The following is a 24,683-nucleotide window of genomic DNA, read 5'->3' on the forward strand; positions in this document are numbered from 1 at the left end:
CCCATGTGCAACCCATCATGGTGAACGTCAATGACGTTTTTCAACATGACAACGCCCGTCCTCACACAGCCCGACTCACCACTGTCTTCTTGAGACACCACAACATCAACGTTCTTCCCTGGCCCTCCAGATTACCAGATTTAAACCCCATCGAACATCTTTGGGACGAGTTGGGCCGACGTCTGCGACGGCGACAACCTCAACCGCAGATTCTACCTCAGCTTGCAGCAGCTTTGCAGGCTGAGTGGACAGCCATTCCACAGGATATGATTCGTCATCTCATCGTTTCCATGGGCAGGAGATGCCAAGCAGTTATTGATGCTCACGGGGGGCATACTCGTTATTGACGTTGAGTGACGTTAAACTTCAACTAGTGAGCGTGAACTTCGCCTTTGAAGACTTTGGATGTTCAGCAGTAAATGTGCAAAGTTTCACACATGTCGTACAGAACTACTCGGAATAAACTTGTTAACAATATGTCTCAAATTTTGCCTTTTGTGTTTCTTTTTTTGAAGAGTATATATACTTTCAAAATAATATCAACTTTATGTATGGGAGGATAATGTATGATTTTATTTAGCATTCCCATGATTTTTTATGTTGAAAAACTTCTATTTTTTTTTCTTTCACAAAACAGTGTTTTGAAAATAGCGATAAAATAGTTTATTTATTTCATGAGAAGATAAAATGCTGACATAGTAAATTGTATTTAACTTTAATGTAATGTTTAACGAAGTTATCACTAGATAATGTGTATTTAGTGTTGATTATTTATTTCCTGGTTTTAGCAGGGTAAGTGTTAAGTACTCATAGTTTGTTAGGTGTGAATAATTAACTTTATTTCGAAGTGGGACTTACGTGCACATTAAAGAAAACTGATAGTGAAGTTGTACAGTTTGTATGATGGTAGAGAAATTAGAGGTTGTTATAAGTAAGGTAAAGGCTATCAGTAGAGGGAAAGAAAATAGCAGCGGGATTTGTTTGTTTGTTTTGAACTTCACGCAAAGCTACACGAGAGCTATCTGCACTAGCCATCTCTAACTCAGCAGTGTAAGGCTGGAGGGAAGGCAGCTAATCATCACCCCACTGCCAACTCTTGGGCTACTCTTTTACCAACAAATAGTGGGATTGACTGTTACGTTATAATGCCCTCACGCTGAAAGGGCAAGCATATTGATGTGACGGGGATTCGAACTTATGCCCCTCAGATTACGAGTCGAGCTTTCATACGGGAAGGTTACAGTGGCTAATAACAACTTTCAGGAAGTTAAAAAGTGTACTAATAGGGCTGATGGTAGTGCATAACTAGAAGGTTCTTTGAGGTAAGAGACTGACCTTAAAAAATCGCCATAGACATGTCACAAATGAAAACACAGTTTTTCCAGTGTCAGGTTTCAACTTGTTGTGAAAAACATTCCTTGTTAAGTTCATAGCATTTCAGTAAGACCAAGTTTAACCTGCCATTGTCCACGGCATCTTCTGGTATGATGCTTACATTAATTTATAGGCATTTTCCTATGTAAAGAGGGTTGAGACAACTTACCCCCTCGTCTTTGCCCCAATTTATTAACTTGAACTAATTTTCATTGTGCGTATACACACACACACACACACACACACAAACGAGCAGTCTAGGACATTCTACACAGTACTAGATATGTGATGCTACAATATTTACGTAAAGCCACAAAAAAAAATTCGGAAGGTTGGAGTAATATGACGTCAATTTATAACAAATAAACTATATAAAATATGATTTGTACAGACTTACGTAAACAAAAAAGACTGCGATAAACTATTACTTATAAAAATAACAAAACTTAATACTGTTGTTACATTTAAATTAAAGTAGTTGTGTATATTCAGAAAAATATATTAGTCTTATATCACCAACGGGAAAAAAATGAAACTTTAATAAAAAAGAATGCTTTGCAAAGTTATTTAACAAAGTTTTATAATTTTATGAATAGTTATCATGGTTTCACCAGGGGAAATTCTTTTAACATTCTTTGAAGGAGTTAATGCTTATATATACATAATATATAAGAGTACGAGTATGGATCTGGTGTGTCTGGATTTTCTAAAAAAACATTTGATAAGGTGTCACATAAAAAATATTGTGAAAAGATATATATTTAAAGGGGTGGGATAAGTTGGCTCGGTGGACAAAATATTGGCTGGATGAAATAAAGCAGAGATCGGCTATAAATAGAGCTCATTTAAACTGAGTTGATTTCACAGACGGGGAACTTCAAGGATAAGTGTTGCGCCCTCTGCCTTTTTTGATTCACATCAATTGCGTCCATGAAGAAATTGTCAGTAAATTATTTAAATTTGCAGACGATACTGAAGTTTTTGTGCTTTGCTGACGGTGGGGATGCTGCTGCTTCATAAAACTGGATTTTGATTATTTGTTTCATTGAGAAGGTAGGTGACAGATGAGTTTTAATTACAATCAATACATATCGGATATCACAATTTGAATTACGAGTATAAATTTGGGCCCGGCATGACTAGGTGGTTACGGCACTCGATTCGTAATCCGAGGGTCACGAATTCGAATCCCCGTCACACCAAAAATACTCGCCCTTTCAGCCGTGGAGGCGAAATAATGTGACGGTCAATCCCACTATTCGTTGGTAAAAGATTAGCCCAAGAGTTGACAGTTGGTGGTGATGATTATCTGCTTTCCCTCAGCCTCCCGCTAGTACAGCGGTATGTCTCCGGATTTACAACGCTAAAATCAGGGGTTCGATTCTCCTCGGTGGGCTGAGCAGATAGCCCGATGTGGCTTTGCTATAAGAAAAACACACACACACTCACGCCTTCCCTCTAGTCTTACACTGCAAAATTAGGGATGGCTATCGCATATAGCCCTCGTATAGCTTTGCGCGAAATTCAAAACAAATCAAACTAAATTATAACTTTGATCGGAATAACATAAAATATTTATCGAAGAAAATTATCCTAGTGCTTTAGTACTGCTAGTAGTGGCAAAGATAAATAAAATTTTGAGTGATATCCACAGATACATTGAATACAAATCTAAAGAGGTTATAATGTTATTGCATAAATTATTGGTTATTTCACATTTGGCTAATTGTTATCAATTTTGGGATTTTCGCCTTAGAAACGACGGTAACTTATTGGAAAAAATTCAGAAGAAAGCTATTAGAACGAAACCTGGGAAGGAAGGGTTTTCATACAAGGACAGGTGAAAATCTCAAAATTAATAAGGATTGATGCATCATCTTTTCTTGAGCCTAATGGCGATTATGGTAAGTCTTGAAAACACAATTATACATTTTAACAGGGTAGGATCCGAGTCATCTCGAACTAAAATATACCTTTCTCTTACAAGGTGGTTGGCCTTTGGAAATTTTTGCCTTCAAAGGTGGTGGATGAAGTGAATGAAAGGGAGTTTAAGGGAAAGTTTGATAGATACTTGAATAATAAGTTATTTTTGGATGGAACAATGGGCTTCTTATTGTCTTTAAATAATTGTATTAAATAAATAATTATTAAATTATTTATAATAGTTATATTATATTTATACATACATAAAATAACAGCTTCTTTTACAGTAAAAAAATATAATTATAATATTACAACATTTCGATTCACAGTATCTTTCATCATCTGATAACAGTTACGTAAGATAAAACAGTTTGGAATTCAGAAAATGTTATATATATGTATTTAGAGAGAGAGTTTGTTTGTTTGTTTTGAAATTTCGCACAAAGCTACTCGAGGGCTATCTGTGCTAGCCGTCCCTAATTTAGCAGTTTAAGACTAGAGGGAAGGCGAGGGAAGGCAGCTAGTCATCACCACCCACCGCCCACTCTTGGGCTACTCTTTTACCAATGAAAAGTGGGATTGACCGTCACATTATAACGTCCCACGGCTGAAAGGGCGATCATGTTTGGCGCGACGGGAACTAGAGAGAGAGAGTCTCATGATAGTGAGGATTACTTTAAGGGTGGCATTAAATTAGCTTTTTAGTAAATAGAGGAGGAAAATATTAACACAGATAAAGAGGTTCCTCAATATTTATATAACATAGACTTCAATAGCTTTATTATTATTGCTTCAGTTGTCTTTCTTATCGTGATGTCTGGTTCTATTTATATGATTCCAAAACCAATTTCAGTGATCATATACATGCTTTCTAAGATGTTTAGAAACGTGTTGTTAAGATTGTTTAAAACGCACCTTAAGTCTGATTATCATTTCTTTCTCTGATACACTTGATCTTGCAGTTTACTCCATTGTTTTCATCCGCAGTATTGTAACTGTTAGTAACAAGGTTCCTGATTTTAATAATTTACCCTTTTATGATTCAGGTATTCATTAATTGGATACTTAGCTTTTTCGGGACTTATTTACATGACCCAATTAAGTTTCCAATAAAGTGTTAGACGTAAAAAAACTGTTGAGGTGATAAAGTTGTTTTCATCTTTAAGATTTGTATTGTTTTAGATGCATGACGATTTTCTTTTAGGTATGTCGATCATTTTTGTAACAACTTATTCGGGATACGTTTTTATTTCATTTTAATTTCAATTGTTTAAATGAAGATTTCAGACATTATTTGTACATTGACTGCATTGTTCGTAGAGCGCATATTAAATACTTTAGCGTAATACACTTTAAAGTTCCTGGCATTGATTTAAGTTTATTGCATTCTTGTAGATTTTAATCTCAAATCCTGATTGTCCAGTTATGACGTGCGATTTTATAAAGTTTGTTGAGAAAGTTTAATCATTTTCAATTATAAAACAAGTGTTGGAATTCAATGGTGTCGTGCCTGTAGGTTGTTGGTAGAGACTTCCCCCTTTTCTTACGCTGTTTTTATTTCACCTTTCTTTGTAAACATTTTTTGAAATGTTTGAATACGTTCAAAACATTTGTCTGTATGTTAAACCGGGCCCGGCATGGCCTAGCGCGTTAAGGCGTGCGCTTCGTAATCTGAGGGTCGCGGGTTCGCGCCCGAGTCGCGCCAAACATACTCGCCCTCCCAGCCGTGGGGGCGTTATAATGTGACGGTCAATCCACTATTCGTTGGTAAAAGAGTAGCCCAAGAGTTGGCGGTGGGTGGTGATGACTAGCTGCCTTCCCTCTAGTCTTACACTGCTAAATTAGGGACGGCTAGCACAGATAGCCCTCGAGTAGCTTTGTGCGAAATCCCAAAACAAAGCATGTTAAACCATTGAATTAAATAAAGTTAAAAAAGTAAATTTAATAATATGAAAAGTAAAAGGTTCTCCACTTGTTATTATTAGTACGATTATTAGCGTTAATCCAGTACTCAGAATAAAATTATATTTTTTCTAACTGTTTCCCTTCCTGCCGAAACAATATCTGCATGCCGTACGTCCACCTTTGGATGCCTGCAGTTGATGTAGTTTTTTCAGAAATTTCATCTGAGTTGAAATCACAAAAGACATCACCAACATATTTCGACCAATGTAATAGTTCAGACGTGTCTGTGTTTGAGAGTGTTTTTCAGTTGAGTTAAAAGTTGTCTGCTAATTCTCGATAATGTATAATTTGGTATGTGATACTGTTGAATTGGAAACGCACCTGCCCCCACTCCCCCCAGTGGCTCAGCGGTATGTCTGCGGACTTACAACGCTAAAAACCGGATTTCGATACCCGTGGTGGGCACAGCACAGATAGCCCATTGTGTAGCTTTGTGCTTAATACAAAACAACAATTGGAAACGCACCTTCGTGACGACCTACAACGAAGTTAGAAGATTTGATGAGGAAATGGTAATAGTGCATTCTGGGTTTTTGATAAATTATTTAATGATAAGTTTCTGGGTCATTTTTTCCTGGAATTCGGATAAATGGACTTCGTACCTCAAAACGTTGTTTTCCTTTGTTTCATTCATGGTTTTAAAGAATTGTTAAATGAATGTGATGAAAGTTACAATTCACTTCGTATTAAGTTAAACAGCTTTTTAAAGCACAAAAATAGTATATATCTTTAAAAATCAAGTGTTTCTGTTTATAAAAATTGTTCGGGTAAATAATTATGTATTTTCTCAATTGACTTTAGTTGCTTTGTGTTTTTTACTTCACTTGTGGTTCTTAAAAAGCTGTTTATCTTAATATCATTTGGACGTAGCACAAAGTGCTTCACAACTTGATTGCAATCCATTTGCACAGTATGGTTTGCAGTATAACAGTTCTTGTTCATAAAAAACGGATATATACACACATATATATATATAACTATTTCTTCATTTGTATCCTAACTAAGCTGATAATATCTTGTAATGCTGAAAGGTCTCGTTGGCATTGGATGTGACAGACGTAGTGTGGTTGACATATTACAGTATAATTTTCTTTCCTTTAATTTATGATGCAGTAGAATTCGTACATTGTAATCAATTTGTAAGCTCCTGGTTATACAAATCTTTTTTTCCAAACTGGCTCAGTTATTTTTTGTTCAGAAAGTTGGCGTTTTCATTCATTTTTATGCATTTGTTGGGGTCATTAAGGCCTTCATTTGTTAACGAGAGGTATCGTATTGATTCCTTAATAGAATCTTTGACCTTTGTCTCCTTTCTTTACTTTTATACCGTTGCTTTGATAATTCGATATTTTTTTACGATTTTTTTTGTAGGTGTGTTAAGTTGTTTTAGATTTTTTTTTAGTAAAAGGTGTAGCATAAGAGTTGGTGATGACTAGCTGTTTCCCTATATTCTTACATTGCTAAATTATTATGATTAGCGCAGACAGCCCTCCTGTAACTTTGCGAGAAATTCAAAACAAAATTTGATGAGTTCCTGTCCAAGAGGAGAGGAAGGTTTTCAAGCGAGCTGATTGTCATAGGTTGGCCAGGAGTCCTAAATACACTCTTAATAATATGTGATCTGTGTTTTGCTACTCAGTGACTTTGGGATCCCAAATCAACTCTTATCCACTTGTAGGGTGCCAATACCCTTGGGCTCGGCATGTCGTGTTAAGGCATTCGACTCGTAATCCAAGGGTCGCGGGTTCAAATCCTGGTCGGACCAAACATGCCCGCCCCTTTCAGCCATGGGGGCGTTATAATGTTACAGTCAATCCCACTATTCGTTGGTAAAGGAGTAGCCCAAGAGTTGGCGGTAGGTAGTGATGACTAGCTGCCTTCCCTCTAGTCCTACACTGCGAAATTAGGGACGGCTAGCGCAGATAGCCCTCGAGTAGCTTTGCGCGAAATTCAAAACAAACCAATACCCTTCAATCTTGACAACGCCCTTTTATATCATACACGTTAGTAGCCTTGCGCGAGATTCAAACCATAAGAAATTAAAAATAAATAAAAGTTTTATTACGTACAGACGATAAAAACATCATGTAAATAAAAAAGAAGTTCTTTATATCTTACAAATTATATTTGTTCCATACATAACCACCATAAGTAAATGGATGGTGATTTTTTACTGTTATAAGCATTCATAATGAGTTTCTGGGGCACTGAAAAAAGAATTAGCTTACTGTGTAAGTTGTTTATGTTTGTGCTGCATATAGTATTTTTCGCACTTTTGAGTTTCGGTTGCGCTACAAGAGTGAATAAATCGCAGATTGTTATTTAAAGCCGGACAAGTAACTGTGACGGCGGATGCTGCTGACTGGCTGCTTTCCCTATGATCGGTAGGTCAAAACTAATAACGGTTATATCTGATCTTCAAGTGGTCCCTTACCTGGCTTTGGCTTTTCCTGTGTTTCACAAGAAGTGACGTGTTGAGGTTGAAAATACCATTACTAATACTTCTGGAAAATATTACGTAATATAGTACGTAATATTTTATTTTAGAAAACACTCTTATATTATTTCCAAAGGTAATGAAATTCGGAAAAACATGTTTAAAACAAATAACTTTAATGACAATTTATATAACAAACCGATAGCGAAAACACCATGAATCTAGCAAAACTACGCACTATCCAAGAAGCCAATGATTGTGAGCGAAATGAATGACGTAACGAAGTAACGAACCGACCATAACCGGATTGTTTCTGGTATTTCTTTAGCCTAGCATCACCTACTGAGGAGTTTAGGTTTAACAAGTATCGTGTATCGATATTTTCCGTCGCTCAAACGTTTATAGTCTAATTGTTGTAGAAGAGGAAGATAGAACGGGAAAATGGCATTGAAGAGAATAAAAAAGGAACTTGATGATTTAAGAAAGGATCCACCAGCCCAATGCTCTGCCGGTCCTGTGAGCGATGACCTATTTCATTGGCAAGCCACAATAATGGGGCCTCCGGAGAGTCCGTATCAAGGAGGTGTTTTTTTTCTAACAATTCATTTTCCGACTGATTATCCGTTTAAGCCACCTAAACTAGCCTTTACCACAAGAATCTATCACCCAAATATTAACAGCAATGGAAGCATATGTTTGGATATACTAAGGTCACAATGGTCACCGGCATTAACGATATCGAAAGTTTTGTTGTCTATTTGTTCTCTGTTATGTGACCCCAATCCAGATGATCCTCTAGTACCAGAAATAGCAAGAGTGTTCAAAACTGACAAAGAAAAGTATGGCGAAGTCGCACGTGAATGGACTCGCAAGTATGCCATGTAGCACAAGCACATTTTCCTAGGCTAATATTAATAAGTAACATTAGCTGTTTCTGAAAGTCAAGTTATTGTGCAGTTTTCATTGAGCTGTAACTTGTAACATTAACCATTGAGCAGTCGTTGTCATTTGGATGGATTCATTGTTCTGATTTACTGTTTTCAGTTTACTGTACTTCTTGAAAAGCTCGCATACCCTGTCTCCAGATTATTGTCAAGGTAGAAGTCTGAAGCATCTTGTAACCTTTTGTGTAACAACGCTGCAGTGGAAGAGCCTGTGTATAATTTAAAACCATTAATTTGATTTTACAGCTTAATATTTTAATACAAGTAACTTATTTTGAGTTCCAGTGCTAAAGTGAAAACCCAGAATTTATCAAAAATACTTGTTTTTGATACAATTATCCAGTTGTAAGCAATGACTCAATATGTAACAGGTGCATGTGCTAATTTTTACTTTGTTTTTTGTTTGCTTATTTCAATTTAAGCTGAGAGCTTACTGATTGCATGCATCTAGAAGAGTTTAACATTTATAATGTACCTGAATTCTTTTAGTTTTACTTAGAGATAAAACTGCTAAGTAATGTACAATCACATTGTAACAAATATAGTAAGAGTTTGAAAACTTCATAAAAACAAATTGTATTAAAAAAGGTTTTATTTTATCAACCTGATAATCAAGGCCACTTTTGGAATTGCACATTTGCTGTTGGATCAGTTTTGCTTTGATCGGTATTTAAAAGTGAATTATCACATTATTTTGATTGGTTGTCTTATAGTCAACATTCTATGATACTTTACAGGATTTATTAATATTACAGATAGCTATAAGTTTAATACACAAAAGTAGGAATGTTTATTATACAATTTTGTGTTTTAATACAGGACCTGAAGAAAGCAGGTTAAAATGTTAAGTTTGTGATTTAAAGAAAAGAATTATTGTACAAGATTTTCATAGTGGTTACATATATGTAAAATAAATAATCAGTATTTGGAGTAATTTTCATCGATGCATGGAAAATAAAATTTAACAAGCTTGGTTCTTAGTAATTAGACTTTCTCACCTAATGTTAATATAAATCTAAGCTTGAATTACTAAACCCTGAAATATAACAATGTACCTGAATAATTTGCTTCTATGTAATTATAATGTCAAAGAAAAACTGCATAGGAAGAGTTTTCATAAGAGTTTTGATTTTTAATATAGTTTCAAATTATACATTTAACTGAAATTTAAAATGTACACAGATTCATATATATCTGTTGTTAAAGGACAAACGTTTTCAGAATCCTATGAGAACCGGTTGGTAACCATATGCTACCAATTTACCCCCTTTAATGTTTTATTTTTTTGCACAGAGATTCGAACCTTTCAAATTAATAACTTGCCAAAACGTTTGTCTTATTAATGCAAAACTGCATGTCAGTTCTGGATATAATATTTGTACAAGATTAAAATGTGTATTTAATAATAAAATAGTCAAATTTAATTATACCGAGGCATTTCATTAAAATCCAAAATTAACCTAACTGTATTTATTCGGTAAATGTAGGACTTGAATACTGTCATTCGTGTAGGCCTTGTTTATTTTTGTTCAAGCACAAATTAGATGTGCTGTTTGATGACAATTTTTGTTTTTTTAATATATATATTATTGGTGTTAAATTGTGCTAATAAAAAGTGGGTTTAAAATATTACCTGAATACCTAAATATTAATAAGAATTTGATTTTAAAGTATATTTCTTGTTAGACTTTGTGAATTAAAATTATAATTCTTTTACTCTAAAAATCAAATTACAAAGACTTGTTAAACTTCCTCTACTGCTTATTCTATTTTTGTGTTTTTGCTTTTTTTAATTTATATTTGTCTTAAAGATTTTAGTGTTGTGGAGTTATTAAAATAATTAAACCATCTACCACCAAAGCATTGCTTAATTATAGGAATGTGTGTTTTACTAATAATATTTCCAACTTGCAAACTATCATGATGTAACATGTAAGAAAGTTAGTCATTTACAATGTGGAAAATATCTCAAGGATGTTATTTTAACATTTTAAAGCTTTTAGTAAAAATGAGAAAGAAAATCTTGTATTTCTATTGGGTTTGTAGTTAGATCTTGCAATTAAACTTGTTTTTAGTAATTCGTCATTTAAGTATTGTATTTTTGAAAGAAGTGCTTTGTTATGTAATAAACAAAAACATTTTGATAGTAACTCTATAATTTTGCTATATATTTAAAAGTGTGATATAGTTATTACTGAAAATCGAATATCTTGTATTGCTCTAAATGTGTTTCTGCTTAACATTAGATATATAGTGTACTTTTTATCTGTTTTGTGTTTTGAATTATTTCTGATTTATCTTTTACTTTAAGTAATAAATTATGCAGTTGCATATGTGTAATTAGGAAGGTTTGTGTAGAGACATTAATGGAATGTCTGTAAATACATGTGGCTGTTTCGGTAGTGTCTGACTGTTGTAAAGAACAGAAATCCATCTCAACAATAACATTGCTTTCTGTATATACATACTTAGTTTGACTTGTTATTTTAATGAATTAACTTGATTGGGATTCCTTGTACACTTACAGGCACTTATTATAGTAATAAATTGAATCTTGTGTAATGATATTTGCTTTTGTTTTAATGTGTTTTAAGTTTGTTTTATTGTTTTGAAACACTTCATTAGTCTTAAATTGGGAAAAAAAAACCCAGAGTAGGGATTATTGGTTATTTGTAGAATTCCTTTAAGAAGTATCCAAATTGAAATAAAGACTGCAATAAAAAGTACACAAAGTTATACTAGTTTTATAGATATTAAAACTGGTTTAAATCCCTACTTTGGCAAATTTATTCTTCATTCAGATATATATATTTGTTCAGTTTTTATATGTCTATATATCTCTGATAGCTGTAATTTTTGCATGAATTAAAATCACAAACAAAAATTCATAAAATTTAATTATTGGCTTACAGATAAATAGGTAAAGCTGCCAAAGTAGGGATTAAATTTAATTCTTGGCTTACAGATAAATAGGTAAAGCTGCCAAAGTAGGGATTAAATTTAATTCTTGGCTTACAGATAAATGTATAAAGCTGCCAAAGTAGGGATTAAATTTAATTCTTGGCTTACAGATAAATGTATAAAGCTGCCAAAGTGGGGATTAAATTTAATCCTTGGCTTACAGATAAATGTATAAAGCTGCTAAAGTAGGGATTAAATTTAATTCTTGGCTTACAGATAAATGTATGAAGCTGCCAAAGTAGGGATTAAATGTAATCCTTGGCTTACAGATAAATGTATAAAGCTGCCAAAGTGGGGATTAAATTTAATCCTTAGCTTACAGATAAATGTATAAAGCTGCCAAAGTGGGGATTAAATTTAATCCTTGGCTTACAGATAAATGTATAAAGCTGCCAAAGTGGGGATTAAATTTAATCTTTGGCTTACAGATAAATGTATAAAGCTGCCAAAGTGGGGATTAAATTTAATTCTTGGCTTACAGATAAATGTGTAAAGCTGCCAAAGTGGGGATTAAATTTAATCCTTGGCTTACAGATAAATGTATAAAGCTGCCAAAGTGGGGATTAAATTTAATCCTTAGCTTACAGATAAATGTATAAAGCTGCCAAAGTGGGGATTAAATTTAATCCTTAGCTTACAGATAAATGTATAAAGCTGCCAAAGTGGGGATTAAATTTAATCCTTAGCTTACAGATAAATGTATAAAGCTGCCAGAGTAGGGGATTAAATGTAATCCTTGGCTTACAGATAAATATGAAAAGCTGCCAAAAAGTAGAGATTAGATTTTATAAATGTGTGATTGAAGTTTTAATTATTGTTTCTTTACTTTTCTGGCAGGATCTGTGTTTCATTTTAAAATTCATAATTTAAATACTTTTGTTTGTTAATTTTTCAAGTTATATCTCTAAAATATATACTTGTGTATAAAAAATGTCAGGTGTATATCAGTCAATATGTAGTGCCATCTGTTGAGTTGAAAAGATGTTTTAAGTACAAGCCTGATATGTTTGCTATTTTTTTTATGCATGTATATGTGTGGGTTTTCATCAGAATATTGAACTGATACCTACCAACCAGTTGGTTAGTAAGCTGTTAGACCACAATTTTTTATTTTAAAAATAATATTAAGGTAATATTTTTCAATGTTATTGAACACCTAGATATTTTGATGAATTAGAAGTAAGGTTAACTTTCATGGGATGTGATGCATATGTGCAGTGGTTGACAAGTTATACAATATATTATACAGAGCTGGTTGATTGGTGGATTATGCTACTTTTGGTTTATTTGTAAATTACATTAAATTAGTAATTATCCTTACATTAAATTATTATTCTTATTTTCATCATGGTTTTGTTACGGACATTTTGGAACTATCCTTCGTTTAATATTATGAACATTTTCAGAAAAACAGTAACTTAAATGTGATGTATGTAAATATATTATTTATGCATAAAATCTATATGAAACTGAAAATGTGGCTTCTCACTAAAATGAAACTGCTAAAAATAAACAAATTTTTTGTCCAGAATAATTGGTCTTAAATTTCATATAATAAAACTAGTAAAAACTCTTGTCATGATAAAAATGAATTTATGTTTATCTTAGAAAATCAAAGACAGTAAAAGGCTTACAATTCATCAGGAAAAACTTGTGATACTAGATGAGCTTATGACAGTGATTAAAATGACTTACAAGGAAAAAGTTGTAGTATTATAAGAAATGCCATAAACATAATAATATCAAAAACACTAATAATAGACATTTTGAGACTCCCTCCTGAAATAATTATTAGTTTGAAAAACTTAAAAGTAACTAATAAATCTTTTTTTAAAAAGTATAAAAAAAACCAGCATTATTATAACTTTTAAGTTAAAAGTTGTTGATTCTTCATAGATGTTTAGAAAGAACATTAAAATGGCTAATATGTTAATAGTACAGAATGGAAAAAGATAGTTCAGATGCATGGTGAGAAACAAAGAACTTAACTCTGCTGTACAAGACAGTATTTATGCTGCACTTACTGAAAGCCAGAATTTTGGTTTCTCTTCTCAGTGTGTAGCATTACTGTGTATTTGTAGTAAATCAATTTGTTTTCATGTAAATATGTAATTACATTTATAACTAAATAAGTGGTAATGAATATTAACTTGCCAAAACTTTTTGTTAACTGAGAAGTCTTTCTCTGAGTAACACTTGTTACATTTTAAGTAGGAATACATTAATTTAAAGTTGCTTTATTAAATTTAGACATGTAAGGTAAATATAAAAAGTAGGCAACTTTGTCCACTTATACAACCAGTGGCAACTAATCTACAATTTCAGTTTTGTGAGTTGTAACAATAGGTATAGCAGCAGATAGTAGTTTGATTAGTTTAGTATTTTCACTTGTCCTGACAACAGTCAGTTAAGCTGAATTACTGTGAACTAATTAAAAGCAATAATGTAATATTATGCTGGCAATATTTTGTTTTCTTGAATGGTTCTAATAATCAGAAACACTAATTTTATTGGTTGATTATATTTGTTATATTAATTATCTGTAATTCAGATTAGTCAGTTATTTTAAAGGACACTAATTGATGCTTATTGGCAATTGAGTAAATTGCATAAATGTAAAGTACATGTATCAAAAATATTTTAAAGAATGCCAGTAAGTGTATCACAATAATAGAATTGACAGAAGACCATATAATCAATGAAGATCATTAATTAATCACGTGCATATTCAGTCTTACATTATGATCAAAACAAAACCAGGTTTGTTCATATAATTGAGGATAAAGTAATTGTTTTGGAACAGTAAAGTTTTTTGCTACATACAAGTACAGACCTTTAGAGATTTGTTTTTGAACCTTTAAAATTTGTTTTTAATATTAGTATGCTGGGAGAATTTGATAATTTTGAAAATGTTTTTTCTGATTAATAACTTGAAGAGAAATCTTAGTGTTTAAGCCAGACTACGCAAAATGAGTTACTTTTGAGGTTAAGTGTATACAAGGTAAAGAAATTTGTTAAGGACGTACTTTTCTTGTAAAAGTGCATTATTATTTTAGATAAAGGGGAGCTAGAGTATATTATGAGTGATTTGAATTTGAATTTTCCACCTTTGGCAAATAAAGTTAACAGCATATTGGGAACTATTTATAAATCTTATTTATTTGAGAATGCAAAGTTTATTATAACCTTGTATAATACCATTGGTATCTCATCTAGAATAGTGAAAATATTTTGTTCCTTATACTATAAAGAGAATATTAACATGAATACCAAAAGTGTAAAAAAAAAAAAACAAGTTACTAGAATACTTAGCTTAAGAAATCGAGAGGTTTAAAAATACAGACTTGTTTTATTTGGAACCTAACAAATTTATATGTGCCTTGATTCCTGAGTTTAAAATACTAAAGGTTTCTGTAGCCAGCCTGTGGGTAGTCTGTTCAAATGTTGAAAGTGAAAAGGCCCAAATTGATAATGTGGTTATTAAGTTAATGTTTATGACATGTAGAAGCTTAGTTTGAAAATAGTTTTTTTTTGAAAAATGTTTCATTGATGGAGTCATGAACCTGTGCAGTGGTATATTTGTATTAGTTTAAATTGAAATTTTTTGGATAATCATATGGATCTAAAGGGCCACAATTTTGATGTTTTAATAGATAAAAGGGTGATTTTAATGGGTACAGAATTTTATCATGATCATTCTTAAAACTTTCTCAATGCACAAACAAAATTATCATTTACAGTAAATCCCTTAATAAATCTGAACCATGCTTTTCCTAGTTTCTTACAGAGCCACTGTAATTAAATGTTCTAATGTTAATTTGTAGTGTAAACAGAAATCTTTGCCAATATTCTTCGTAAAGATAAATCAAAATCATATTGCAAAACTCCAGTGTGGTCTGACCTTAGTTATTCAGCAGAAGACTTAAGAATTTCATTTTTTTTCTCAGATACCTACTCCATCTGATGGAGTTGCATTGAATATAAATTTGGCTTAGTTGTAGAAGACAGTGGTATTTAATGGGCTGTAACAAAATTAACTGATGAGTCTTTTAGATATCTGTTTTGAACCATATTATGCAGTCCTCAAATAACTTACACTGTTCTAGTGGTTAGCTCTGGAAGACACGTATGAGCAGTATTGTGTATTTGCTCAAAAAAAGATGACTTCTACAGAAATATTTGTTTCCAAATTGTAGAGGAATGAACATAGGATCATGACAACATGCAGGTCTATAATGGAATTATTGCACAATCAATATTGTGCTGGGTCTGTTGAACCTAGAACTGCATTCTAGGGTTAAATAGTAGCTGTTAATTATTATTTCAACAATTTAAATTCATACTTTGGTAGTTATTTTTATCATTTTGTTGATGATGTTAACATTCTTGGAAAATCTGATTTGATGCAAAATGGATAATTTACAAGGACTTGATCCTAGTGCTCAAGAAATAGTATAAAATAGCTTATTTTTGAAGTAGATAGATACAATGTTGCAGTTGTGATAAGGTAGTGCAAAAAGGATATGTTTGTTGTGTAAGAAAAAACTAATGTTTTTGTCTATTTGTGCTTATTTGAACCATTTGAATGTGATGAAAGACGAAATAAAATTATATAATTTATTTACAGAAAATTTTAAGAGCAACAATGTTACCGTACCTTAATCAAGACATTAATAAGGTCCAAGTTCAAACAAAATAACTTAAAGTTGATAAATAATTACAATGTTTTGATTGAATGTTTAGTGTATGTTGTTATTTTAGTATTATTTATTATTTTTTAAAATTGTGGAATATGTGTACAGAGTGTTTAGGCTTGATTCTAGCTATTTTGCTGTGCTGGGTTTCTATCTGCTGCCACCCCTTATATTTTACTTTTAATTAAAATTTTACAGATAACAGGTGACTACCATGCCTGCATAAAATGCTGTATAATTATGGAAATTTCATTGTTTTCGTTGAGGTAAAACCACACACTTCCTTATTCAAATCAAATATTTCTACAAGTTTCATGCTTAATGACAATTGTCACCAATTTTTTTGTTGTTTTTAATAAATTTTAAAGCATTTGAGTTTGAATAAGTTTTCTTCTACATTAGCTGTGATGATAGGCAAAACATAATTGTTTGACAAAGATTTTCAGAAACACTGACTCAAGCTCACTCTTGTCACACATTGTTTGTAGCCATTTTCCAGAGATGGTCAGTAACTTATTACTTTGATCAGTTGACTTCTCACTTGAAAGTCCAGATTAGCTTTCATGTTCTTTAATTTTATTGTCCGTAAGTCAACAGTGCATTACAAGGACACCAGATAATGTGTCGTGTAGTCACTTAAACTTCACAGTTTTGATGGCTGTACTAATAACTTTGTTAAAGAAACTCACATTGAAGTTATATTATGGGTTAAGAATAGGGTTTATTAATGTTTTTTGCTTTTTCTACAATTTTTTTTTTTAAAACCAGATTTGCTATACATTTTGTAACAATGAGTTGAAACAGCCAAGTACATGCCATCTTGTTGGATAGCAACTCTATTACTTCATTCTAGATGTATTTGTTTTTCAATATGCCTGATGTGTGTCAAACACAATGAATAAACATTTAATATTTTTAGTAGCTGTCAGCATGAGGCTGGATACTAATGAACAGCAATTATATTAGCTCATTCTATATATCTTTCTTGGGATGCTACACTTTGCTGAACAGCACATGTATCAGCCTCTTCTAGATGTCTTTCCATAAATAGTGTTTTTTTCATTAAAGGATTAAACAAAGCTAAATGAAAAAACAATGACTGATTTCTGAGTGTGAGAAGCTTCTCATGGTTTCAACAAAAAGTAATATTGATTTTTTAATATATTTTTCAAGACATTAGTTGTCTTTCAAATAAAGCTTGCTAATGTTCTGTCTCTTTTTTTTTTTTCAGTACATTAGAGACATTTTTGCATTGATTATTTGGGTAATTTTCAGTTGAAATTCTAATTACTTTCACTGCTGAAATTCCTCCAGATGATCAGCTTACTTATCATACCAATTTAAAAGTGCTCATAAAGTTTTTCCAGACCATTGTCATATTTCACAACAGTAAAAAATTTAATTATGTTCAAAAATTATGCATCATAAAAGGTTAACTTGTGTATTACTTTAAACTTAGCTCACTGTTTTATTATTTCTTCATTGCCAGTGTGTCATATGTAATTTGTAAATTTCATCCCATGTCATGTTTGGGATAATCACATCTGTGTAGCAGTGTAGGGTCTGTTTTGGTCAACAACTATCACATCATTGTTTTGATTACTTACCAGTTAGCTAGACCACCTATCTCAAATATATAGAATTTTTCTTTCTGACTAATATTTCACTTGAGGATTGTCTTTTTCATACTACTGACCATGAAAATCTTGGAAAAAAAATTGAAGTGCCTTCAACTTTGGTAGATACATCAAGAAGCTCTTTCTTTGATTTTAGCAGCAGTGATATCTTGATTCATATAATGATGATTTCTTCTCCTTTTAATGCTTTCCTTTTCAGACATTGAGCACCCAAGAGATGAATGTCTTACATTAACAATATATTTCTTAATTACACAGTATAATTGTGTGAGCTATTGCTGTTTTAATTTTAATGTATGTTTTACTATGTTGCATATTTTACTAGCTTAAAAATAATTTTTTAAATATTTTTATCCCATTTAATTTGTGAAAAAAAAACAGTTTCTCAAGATTATTGACATGTCTTTATTTATCACATTAGTCCAGTTTTCACAATTGTTAGAACTTCAATTGCATGTTTTTAGACGGTTTATATTTAGCATGCTTCAAGAAAAACAAATTTGTACAATGATGATGTCAGTGCCCACCTTTAATCTCCTGTTAATTAACTACAGAAGATATGGTCAGCTGCAGAATACATGACATTAATAAATTATTAATAATTATTAAATGTTTAGTGACATTGGAAAATTAATTAACCAATTAAATCAATTTTATTTTATTACCCACCCACCCTGTTTCTACCCTAGATAATTGTATTATTGTTTGTGAGTAATTTTATACAAAAACAGTAAATAAAATTTGAAATAAAAGCCAATAACTATGTAAAGAGCCTAAAACTTTCTCATAAATTAATCAATAATTCCTTACTCTGTCACTATTAATTATTACTGACTCTGGTTGAACTTGAATTTATTGATTTTGTTATTTAGCATAACTTACAAATTATTCAAGACAATTTCTTCAAGTTGATCACTATGTAATAAACTGAGACCTAATTTGTCACATTTTATATGGCATTAAATAATAATTGTTAGGTAGGATTTCTCATTATGAAAAAGAACATTTAAAACACATTGATACAAATAATGTATGCCATTTCTCTACACTGTGATGCCCAGTGAACAGTTTTTGTAAAAATTGCAATTTTGAGAGTTCTTATATTGTGTATTAATCAACTCAAATTGTGTATTTGTCTTTCCTTGTGTCTGAAATAGGTGTGTGGTATATTTAGTCATCAGTGGAACCATCATGCATTCTTGACAATCCTTTTCCAGGTTCTTAATTTTTTGAAATCTCTATTCTATATGCTGCTTCAATATTTTTCAATGTAAAAAGGCCCAGAGATCTTTCCCTTGAGTAATGTTATGCTCAAGGGGCTTTGTTGTTTTTTTTCAAATGTTACCCAGAGATTACAGAAACATTGACCAGTAAATGTATTTTGAAGTATGTCTTTGTTTTAGATTTAACTGTCTTTATGGTAAGAAAAAGACTGGACTGAGTGTAAATAATTAGAGTTTATTAACATAAAAAATAAGTGTATTAAGCTTATATGTACATGTTTCTGCCTATGAAAACTATTAGTATTATTTATGAAATTCCATAATTGCATCCATCTCGTGCCTGTGCTACAATTATCAATAATGATTATTCCAATATAAATATTGGATAAAATATATACAGCTACATTTTTTTTCATGGCATATTTTCCCAATACATTTAATTGTGTTGAATAAAAATTAACAATAAAAGAATCATATGTTCTGCAACATTCAACCAAAGAAAACTTTGTATTCTCAACAGTGTTTTCTTAATTTAGCTATTGCAAAGTTGGAGAGATAGCAGAGTGCTCCTCATTAGTGCCATCTACTTCAACTTTTTTTTTTTTTTTTTTTCAGATGTGCTATTTTCTTTGCAGGGTGCTGTCACACAGTTTAGCCAGCTCTCTCTAATAACTATATCTAGGATTATTGAGTTCAAGGTATTTCATTCTGCAAAATTAGCTTACATTTTTCAGTTTTGGTCAAATCTTATTGGACTGCAGATGTTCACCAATAGCCAGTAGTGGCACAATAGTGTTCTAGGACACCAGGTTATCTTCCATCTGCTGGACCCTGTTGATTCTTCTGGAAATCCTGACATTCTTAGCACTTAAGTAATTTTAACTACAATATTTTTGTGATAATGCATCAATATTTTGTTAATTCTATTCTGGTTAAATTATTATATTGAAACCCATGGTTGAAAGTCTACTGAAGTGATTAAAAATATGAGAAATTTCTTAACTATAAGTGATCCAAAAATGTCAATAGAACTGCAAAGGAACGTCTTAAACCATTTCCCACACATCACAAGTAAATTTGATTTTACTCGACTTTGTACACATTTCTTTGAGTATAACTCACATATTGTAGTCATCCTGCTATATGGTACTTAATATTCTAAAAATTCAATGATCATCTCAATGTTAAATGAAGAGATTTAACAGTGCACTCACACATTAAGATGCAGTAATGACAATTAACAACCTAAATAATACCAAAATATATATTTTTTTTTGGTGAGCTAATGCCAGCTTTTATCAGAAGTGAGTAAAGTGCATACTTTACATGTAAGTTATACCATAATTAAATTTGCATTTAATTATGACCGAATATCAGTTTTACTGATCACTTTCTTAGCAATGTTTTAGTGAAAAGTGCAGTTGAGTTTATAAAGTATGCATTGTGAATGTAATGCCAGAGGCAAGAAGTAACACCCATGCTTGTATCTTTCTTGTTACTTTTAGTTATGATAAACGTGTACATAAAAGGAAGTGAAATATTAGTTTTAAAAGTTTAATGAATTTTAATGGTCAGTAAAACAAGATTAGGACTTGTGTAATGGTTGGACAATCTTGATTACTGCATTCCAGACATTGGAGTATTGCTCCGTGTTTCTTTTCTACCGGACTTCTGGACTTAGGAATATGTTTGTGTAACAATCAAATCGTGATGAAAAGAATGTAACTGGGTTCCAATGTAACTGTTAGTTGTTGTCATATCAATAACAACAGTAAGGAGCACAACCGGATGTAACTGAAGTGCATGATCCAATGAAGCCTGTAGGACCGGGATGTAATCTTTTAAAAATGTCACTTCTCTGGGAGAGTAACAGTGCAAGAATGTAGATGATAGCTATGTCCTTCACTGACTGGTTAAACAACTAGTGTCTGAGGTTATGCCCTTCCATATGTTGAATAAGGACCAATTACATTGGTAGGTATAGTATCTATATTTAAGTTCGTTTTTGTTAATTAAGATATTTTAGGATTAAAAAATATAACACAAACTCTGAGTTCATTAACAAGAAGACAACTTGAATAAGAACATTTTTAATCATTTCACAAGTACAATAAAAGCGATCATACAGTGCCCAAATGCAAGTATGTACACTTTGTTTTATCTTTGAATAAATAGATTGTTTTTTTTGAAATTCACATCCTTTCCGATCCCTAACTTCTGAGCTTAGAAAATCAGTATCATTTTGTGTTCATCCTGCAGATCCTACCATTTTTCATTAGACCTATTTAATATCCTTTAAGGATATTGGCTTCATTTTGCGATATTACACAGTAGGTAGGATATATTTGACCATAAGATTTTATTGTAAAGTTGCTCTGTTTTTTGTTAATATGTGTATTATCCTAACTTTAATTCTGGAATTATACAAGTTTGAATTACAGTTATTTATACTAAAAGAATGACTATTTCGGTAATTTAATGTATTCCTAACTAAGAAAAAGAGTTTTAAATTGAAGAAGGACAGCTTTATCAGAGAGATAAAATGAGGAAAATTCTTTTACTAGTCATAAAACTATGTTGAAGGTCTCTAACACTCTTGGCAACAACTAATGATTGATCTTGATGAAAGGTGAACGTGGGTGTCTGGAGATTGCTAAGGTTGAGTGCATCTAAGACCATATGGGGTGGTATCTACAAGACTTCTGTATCATCAGTAGCCAGAGCTACATAAGCACAGCTCTGGTCACGACCGTTTAAGAACTGGATGAACTCTGTCAGTCATAACTGTTACAACAGCAACTGAGAGAACAGGTACCAAGAAGAAAATATTACAAACTATGGAGCAGTCGTAAGCCTATTTGAGACTGGTGGCCAGGTATTGTGAGAAAATCTTGGGTCATGCAAAGCTTAAGGATAAGCTGCAAGGAGCAATTTGCCACTCCATCGTAGCCTTGACCAGAGACTGACTGCTCTGTCCAAGAATTGGAGTCCTTGAGTATGCTGACTTTTTCTTTTCCATGACATTGGTGGCATCTCAACAAAGCATTGGCCTACAAGTGAATAAGAGACGTTGCTCCAAATCACAGATCCGTGTGACTGAATCAAAGCACCTTTTGTTCCTGATGGTCAAAGATGTAGAGAATTTTCTTAATCATTTCAGGTAGGTAACTGTTAGAATGACTGAATTCAATACCAGACAGTCTAGTCCTGGATTCTAATGAACATTTGAATGAGGTAAAACTAGGAAATTGGGGCATTGTCATGGTTGAGTTTTGCTAATGACTTGACTCATGGTGAATTGAGAAATCCACTGAGCTAAGTTCAAAACTTTGGATTGGTACATCACCAAGTGTTTGGACAATTATGTGGATGAACTGCACCGCATAGTAAAGCTTACTTTACAGTCACGTGCTTGTAGACAAGGTTGTTGAGGAAAATCCCAGGTAAACTATAAAGTCTTACCTTAATCTCATGAATAACCCCACAATAGCTGAGGCAGTTTTCATTGTCACCAGGTGCAAAATGGTAACTTTGAACCAGTTACTGGAGAGGAAGATGCCTGCAATGAAAGTTGCTGTGACTACACTATGGATGGATATCCATCTTTAGGTACTTTCACCATGCCAAAATTGAACTATGTCAAGAATTTAACAATCACTCACAAACATAAAGTTTTAATGCAACCTCATTGGTTTCTAGTGAATGGGCAGTTATACTGGTCTTTTCATCGTTTATTTGTGCAGCCTATTCCAGTTATGTCCATGCTAAGACATCATCTGGTATGGTGATGGAGGGAGATATAGCAGACAGTTTGCAGTGAACAATTCATTAGTCAAACTAGCTCTCTCATACACGGCTAGCAAAACTACTGACATCATTAACTGAGGGCTACACAAACAATATAGATATCATTTATTGAAAGCAACTCAGTGTTTGTGGTACCAGATGGATAATCGGATCAAATAAAAGTGACATGCCATAATATAGATAAAGTTGTGCATGTCTGATAAAATAAGCACTGCACCATCTTCTCTGGACCACTAGGCGTGCATCCAGTGTTGAAATACAGCAATGATGTTTGGACAGTGATGGCCATCTTAAGTAGTGATTAGCAGATAGAAAGGAGGCAAAAGATCTTGTGTTAGTTCTTGATAGGTGAACATAATCACTCGTGTTGTGGTCTTCCCTTTGCCACGAACAGAGAATTGTGTGGAATGTTGGAAGGTTCCTGTTTGTCAAACATTTTATATAAGTCTTGCAGATACTAAGAAGTATAAGTGAATGATGAAGGCAGACTTAAACTGCTTTAACAATGAGAGATGATTATTAAGAGTTCCGAATCATGCCATTCACCACTTTCAAGAGGTTAATGGAACTTATACTGAAGAAGCTGAATAGAAGTGGGATTTTGGGTTTATATTTAGGTAGAAATGGATTCTCTACAGAGAATGGCATTAACATGTAATTAAGAAAGAAGAATAAAGTTTCTTTAGTTTTGTATCATATTACTGATGGTTTGTGGCCAACTCTTCCAGGATAACAACATAATTGTTTGCTTTTATTAAAATCAAAACGCTTCTGATATACTAAAAATGTGACATATATTCTGATCTTTGAAACTTGTTTTAATGGATGTTCCAGTGCTGGTATATCCATAATGAGACAACATATTTCTACTGAGCATCAGTGCCAATAATGATAAAACCTGGTAGTATTATTACCGTGGCAGGACTAAATAGAATATATAATCATGTATGCTAGTCGTGCACTCATCTTCTGAATGTAAACAATAAAATTCTAGTAGTTATTTTCTTTATAAAACACTATCATTACAACTTGTGTGATAGGAGGTTCTCCATCTAAGCCCAAGGACAGTATACTTCACTGAAATGGTTAATAAACTGTAAAAATGTGGAAGACATGATAGCACATTTTAAACAATTTTACCAGAATAAGACTTATTATTGTTCACCATCTAGGACTGCAACATACAAAAGTAAATGGACTATTTTGCTACATTGTGAGATATTGTATCTCAGAACGGCTGGTATGGGTATTAACACTTTTATCGATAAGGAGAGAACAACGTTTCGACCTTCAGCTTAAGAAGATGACCTAGGAAAGTCAAAACGTTGTTCTTTCCTTATCAATAAAAGTGTTAATGCCCATATCAGCCGTTCTGAGATACATTTTTATTTCAAGTGGGTTTCTCGTCATCAAGAATAGTGAGATCTTGGAAGCCATGCACTAGTGGATGAATAGCCATGATTAACATTTCTGAAGCTCCAGGAAGAGGAACTGAAAGACTCAAACCAAGGTGTTAACGACACTTGTGTTAACATTTGATTGTGGTTCTTCTGGTCACTTTCAAGTCAAGATATTTAGCGTTGATAGGTGTGAATACTGTACAAAGTATGTCATCTAGAAAAAAAATTGTCTGACACAGGGTAAATTATAATAGGCAATTGTTGAATTTCCTTTGCAGAACATAACAATGGAAATTTATGGTTTACGTCAAGAGACGT

General features: G+C 32.5%; 1 pseudogene across 1 annotated transcript; it reads left to right on the top strand.

Moving 5' to 3' along the window:
- The first annotated feature begins 7,976 nt into the window (after window positions 1-7,976).
- Window positions 7,977-11,210, top strand: LOC143252095 (ubiquitin-conjugating enzyme E2-17 kDa pseudogene; annotated as a pseudogene). The gene has a single exon (XR_013028818.1). The product of XR_013028818.1 is annotated as a ubiquitin-conjugating enzyme E2-17 kDa pseudogene (transcript).
- Window positions 11,211-24,683: the final 13,473 nt, after the last annotated feature.

Source organism: Tachypleus tridentatus, chromosome 6 (genome assembly GCF_004210375.1).
Source record: "Tachypleus tridentatus isolate NWPU-2018 chromosome 6, ASM421037v1, whole genome shotgun sequence".
Taxonomy (NCBI): Eukaryota; Metazoa; Arthropoda; class Merostomata; order Xiphosura; family Limulidae; genus Tachypleus; species Tachypleus tridentatus.